Raw genomic sequence first — 6,628 nt, forward strand, 5'->3', positions numbered from 1 at the left:
GAGAGAGAGAGAGACAGACAGACAGACAGACAGACAGACAGACAGACAGACAGACAGACAGAGACAGAGAGAGACAAGAGAGAGAGGAGGACGATATCCCACCATGCACAAGCCTGAGACTGAGCAATCAGCAGGACTTTGCCAAAATACCTGCAAGGCACAGTGCAAGTAAGGGGAGACAGAGAGATTCAAGATTCAAGATTCAAAAACTTTATTACTCAAGGATAAAGATTTTAGGCATCGGCTAGTCTTCCAATCTGTCCTCGTGACAACAATAACAATAACAATATTAACGATAACGAAACAACACTAGAAGAAGAAGGAGAAGAAGAAGAAGATAATGATGATGATGATGGAGAAGAAGAAGAAGAAGAAGAAGAAGAAGAAGAAGAAGAAGAAGAAGGTTGATTGATTGATTGATTGATTGATTGAATCTTTAATGGGTAAAGAATTAGGCCCAGTAAAAGCCTTTTTACAATTCTGCCCATTTAACGACACAAAACATAAAAACAAAGAACGACACAAAACATAGAAATAAAGAAATAAAATAATATGAACGACGAATAAGAATAGTAACTGTAATAGTGAATTAAAAGTAACAAAGCAATGAAAAGAACAACTGGTACATTATCATGTACGTACGTACTTGCGCACGCACACACACACACGCACACACACACACACATACACACACACACACACACACACACACACACACACACACACACACACACACACACACACATATATATATATATATATATATTATAAAACAAGCAAATAAAGACATTCTTACACATTTCACACCCACACACTCAAACACACACAAACACGCACACGCACTTACTGTTAATTTGCTAACACGATCACACATACATTCAATTTTTCGTTCATCATGGCATGGCAGCTTGTGAACTGAGTACAAGCAAGCATTTGCAAAAGACCGCGAGTAGGTTAATCAAACGTATTGAACAGAAATATTTTTATGTTAGTTTTAAAGAGAGATATGGCTGGAATTTGACGACATGCCTTTGGAAGCATGTTTCATTTTATGCTACCATTAAATGAGAGATTCATCTTAAATAAATCAATTTTAGGCTTTGGGACAATAGCTCTGTCTGATTTACGTTGGAACTGGAAACAAAATCATGATTTTAAATATTGTGGACATGCGTTATGAACAATCTTATGCATGAGAATCAATGTGTTATATCTAATGAGTAGATGAATAGGTAATATTTGAAGTTCATTGTATATGTTGTTCACAGATTCGCCTGCGGTATTTACATGGCTAATCATCTTAATGGCACGTTTTTGTAAAGAGCAAAGTGGCTTTAATGTAGAAGGAGGACACTTTCCCCAAATAATCGAGCAATAGCTGAGACGAGACTGGATATAGGTAAAGTAAAACACACGTCTAGAATGATTATCAAGAAAGTGTTTGATCTGTGACAATTGGAATACACTAGATGATACTTGTTTTATAAGGCAATAAATATGTTCCTTGCACGAATGGTTTTGATCAATAGTAATGCCTGATAGCATATGCTTAGTAACTTGTTTAATGATATTGTATTTATATTTTATGTTAAGTTGTGTTTCTTTCATGTTCTGTCTTTTCTGACGAGGACAAATTAACATACATTCTGTCTTTTCAGGGTGCACGACCATATCATTAGCATCACACCAGTTTTCGACCGATTTCATGTTGGCATTCAGATGATAGCTAATTTCGTCAACATTGTGACTAGCATATTGAAGAAGAAGAAGAAGAAGAAGAAGAAGAAGAAGAAGAAGAAGAAGAAGAAGAAGAAGAAGAAGAAGAAGAAGAAGAAGAAGACACAAAAAGACTAACAAAGATAAGCCAAAGTGGGACAAGACAAGCCAAACCAAGACATTTAACAACACCCCCCCCTGAACCACCCCCCCGCCCCACCCCCCAAAACAAAAATCGATACAAACCAAACCTAATTAACCATTGTCTGAAAGGTTCCAGAAAAAAAAGAGAAGGCCGCAGGCAGAGAGAAAAAGAACAAAGATGAACGCGTTGACAAAAAAAAAAAAAACAACAACAAAAAAACCTACAAAAAAAGAACAAACCCCCCCAGAAGAACAGATAGATGCGTAAATAAATGAATAACAAATGAATAAATGGATACTAAATAAACAAGAAAAATAAATGAATAAACGAATAAACAAATGGATAAATAAGACAAACAATCAATCAAACAAACAAACAAACAAACAAACAACAGCAATACAACAACAAAACAGTCAGTACTCATTATGTGTGGAACAGAAGCTCGACACAAATTGACAAAAAGAACACACACACAAAAACAAACAAACAAACAACAAGAACCACCAAAACGCGTTCGAAGTCCTTAACTCTCTCCATACGAACGGCGAAAGAGACGACGTTAACAGCGTTTCACCCCAATTACCATCATCAAAATAGTGCAAGCGGAAGGCTCTTATACTGAAGACGTGAATGTTGACAAAGAATACCACAACTCTGACGACGGAAGCTAAAGGTTGGGTCATTCAGACACCCACTGGACATCCGAAGGGTCTGTGTAGAGGAGAAGAGGGGACTGGCCGTACTGAGTGAGTTAAAGCTCTTCTTTTTGACAATACAATTACAAAACATCATGCAGATAGATACTCGTTAGAAATCATTAAAGGTATCCTTTTTGACAATACAAAACATCATGCAGATAGATAGATACTCGTTAGAAGTCATTAAAGGTCTCCTTTTTTGACAATACAAAACATCATGCAGATAGATAGATACTCGTTAGAAGTCATTAAAGGTCTCCTTTTTTGACAATACAAAACATCATGCAGATAGATAGATACTCGTTAGAAGTCATTAAAGGTCTCCTTTTTGACAATACAAAACATCATGCAGATAGATACTCGTTAGAAGTCATTAAAACTCTCCTTTTTGACAATACAAAACATTATGCAGATAGATACTCGTTAGAAATCATTAAAGCTCTCCTTTTTTTGACAATACAAAACAGTATGCAGATAGATACTCGTTAGAAGTTATTAAAGGTCTCCTTTTTTGACAATACAAAACATTATGCAGATAGATACTCGTTAGAAGTCATTAAAGCTCTCCTTTTTTGACAATACAAAACATCATGCAGATAGACAGATACTCGTTAGAAGTCATTAAAGCTCTTCTTTTTGACAATACAAAACATCATGCAGATAAATACCCGTTAGAAGTCATTAAAAGTCTCCTTTTTGACAATACAAAACATCATGCAGATAGATACTCGTTAGAAGTCATTAAAGCTCTCCTTTTTGACAATACAAAACATCATGCAGATAGATAGATACTCGTTAGAAGTCATTAAAAGCTCTCCTTTTTTGACAATACAAAACATCATGCAGATAGATACTCGTTAGAAGTCTTGACAATACAAAACATCATGCAGATAGATACTCGTTAGAAATCATTAAAGCTCTCCTTTTTTGACAATACAAAACATCATGCAGATAGATAGATACTCGTTAGAAGTCATTAAAAAGTCTCCTTTTTGACAATACAAAACATAATGCAGACAGATACTCGTTAAAAAAAAAAAAAAAAAAAAAAAAAAAAGATTAAAAAAAAGCTCAAGGCCAAACATAAAGCGGTTGGTCTTTTCGAAAGGTATCAAACATCTGCACCGTTTCCATATCTTCTTTAAAGCAAGATGTGGTGTAGTGTAGCGAATATGGATCAGTCCACACGTTTCCACACCTCCTTGAGAAACTAAACCTGAAGACCGAACAGACAATGGCGAAAAAAAATGGGAGGGTTCAGCTGTTGCTATATAATTACGCCTTTGTTTGAAAGGAACAGTGCACGTCTGTTCGCTGAACAAAGGCGAGACCAAAACTCTTGTCACAGTCAAGGGAGAGATAAAGAAAGCCCAGGTCAATAACTTTACAGTCCCGGAATCAGACAGACCTACTTAGATTTAATAATAACCATACTTTTTTTTTTTTCAAAACATGAAATCGATTGAATGAGGATCCCGACACACACACACACACATACACGCACGGATCCCGATACACACACGCACGGATCCTGATACACACGCGCACGGATCCCGATACACACGCGCGCAAGCAAGCACACATCACATCACACACGCGCACACAGACAGACAGACAGACAGACAGACAGACACACACACACACACACACACACACACACACACACACACACACACTTCACACTCTTCAAACAACACCTTTCTTCCACCACATACCCTCCTTGGCCCTATGCCCAACCAGTAGTTTTCTTTCCTTCCTTCCTTCCTTTCTTTCTTTCTTTCTTTCTTTCCCCATCCAATAGTTTTCCTTCCTTCTTTCTTCCTGTCTTTCTTTCTTTCTTTCCCCATCCAATAGTTTTCCTTCCTTCCTTCTTTCTTTCTTTCTCCAACCAATAGTTTTCCTTCCTTCCTTCCTTCTTTTTTTTCTTTCTTTCCCCATCCAATAGTTTTCCTTCCTTCCTTCTTTCTTTCTTTCTCCAACCAAAACCAATAGTTTTCCTTCCTTCCTTCCTTCTTTTCTTTCTTTCTTTCTTTCCCCATCCAGTAGTTTTCATTTCTTCCTTCTTTCTTTTTTTCTTTCTTTCCCCAACCAATAGTTTTCCTTCCTTCCTTCCTTCCTTTCTTTCTTCTTTCTTTCTTTCAATAACCAATAGTCTTCTTTCCTTCCTTACTTTCTTTCTTTCTTTTAATAACTAATAGTTTTCCTTCCTTCCTTTCTTTCTTTCCCCATCCAGTAGTTTTCCTTCCTTCTTTCTTCCTGTCTTTCTTTCTTTCTTTTATCAACCAATAGTTTTCCTTCCTTCCTTCCTTCTTTCTTTCTTTCTCCAACCAATAGTTTTCCTTCCTTCCTTCCTTCTTTCTTTCTTTCTTTCCCCATCCAATAGTTTTCCTTCCTTCCTTCTTTCTTTCTTTCTCCAACCAATAGTTTTCCTTCCTTCCTTCCTTCCTTCCTTCCTTTCTTTCTTCTTTCTTTCTTTCTTTCTTTTATCAACCAATAGTCTTCTTTCCTTCCTTTCTTTCTTTCTCCAACCAATAGTTTTCCTTCCTTCCTTCCTTCTTTCTTTCTTTCTTTTATCAACCAATAGTTTTCCTTCCTTCCTTCCTTCTTTTTTTCTTTCTTTCCCCATCCAATAGTTTTCCTTCCTTCCTTCTTTCTTTCTTTCTTTTATCAACCAATAGTTTTCCTTCCTTCCTTCCTTCTTTTTTTCTTTCTTTCCCCATCCAATAGTTTTCCTTCCTTCCTTCTTTCTTTCTTTCTTTTATCAACCAATAGTTTTCCTTCCTTCCTTCTTTTTTTCTTTCTTTCTCCAACCAATAGTTTTCCTTCCTTCCTTCTTTCTTTCTTTCTCCAACCAATAGTTTTCCTTCCTTCCTTCCTTTTTTTCTTCTTTCTTTCTTTCTTTCTTTCAATAACCAATAGTCTTCTTTCCTTCCTTTCTTTCTTTCTCCAACCAATAGTTTTCCTTCCTTCCTTTCTTCCTTTCTTTCTTCTTTCTTTCTTTCAATAACCAATAGTCTTCTTTCCTTCCTTTCTTTCTTTCTCCAACCAATAGTTTTCCTTCCTTCCTTCCTTCTTTTTTTCTTTCTTTCTTTCTTTCAATAACCAATAGTCTTCTTTCCTTCCTTTCTTTCTTTCTCCAACCAATAGTTTTCCTTCCTTCCTTTCTTCCTTTCTTTCTTTCTTTCAATAACCAATAGTCTTCTTTCCTTCCTTTCTTTCTTTCTCCAACCAATAGTTTTACTTCCTTCCTTCTTTCTTTCTTTCTCCAACCAATAGTTTTCCTTCCTTCCTTCCTTTCTTTCTTCTTTCTTTCTTTCTTTCTTTCTTTCAATAACCAATAGTCTTCTTTCCTTCCTTACTTTCTTTCTTTCTTTTAATAACTAATAGTTTTCCTTCCTTCCTTTCTTTCTTTCCCCAAGCATTAGTTTTCCTTCCTTCTTTCCTTCCTTCCATCCTTCTTTCTTTCTTTCTTTCCCCAACCAATAGTATTCTTACTTTCTTTCTTTCCCCAACCAATAGTTTACCTTCCTTCCTTCCATCATTCTTTCTTTCTTTCCCCAACCAATAGTATTCATACTTTCTTTCTTTCCCCAACCAATAGTATTCATACTTTCTTTCTTTCCCCAACCAATAGTTTACCTTCCTTCCTTCCATCATTCTTTCTTTCTTTCCCCAACCAATAGTATTCATACTTTCTTTCTTTCCCCAACCAATAGTTTACCTTCCTTCCTTCCATCATTCTTTCTTTCCCCAACCAATAGTATTCTTACTTTCTTTCTTTCCCCAACCAATAGTATTCATACTTTCTTTCTTTCCCCAACCAATAGTATTCATACTTTCTTTCTTTCCCCAACCAATAGTTTACCTTCCTTCCTTCCATCATTCTTTCTTTCTTTCCCCAACCAATAGTATTCTTACTTTCTTTCTTTCCCCAACTAATATTTTACCTTCCTTCCTTCCATCATTCTTTCTTTCTTTCCCCAACCAATAGTATTCTTACTTTCTTTCTTTCCCCAACCAATAGTTTACCTTCCTTCCTTCCATCATTCTTTCTTTCTTTCCCCAACCA

The sequence above is a fragment of the Babylonia areolata genome, chromosome 12 (assembly GCF_041734735.1).
Source record: "Babylonia areolata isolate BAREFJ2019XMU chromosome 12, ASM4173473v1, whole genome shotgun sequence".
NCBI classification, from domain to species: Eukaryota; Metazoa; Mollusca; class Gastropoda; order Neogastropoda; family Buccinidae; genus Babylonia; species Babylonia areolata.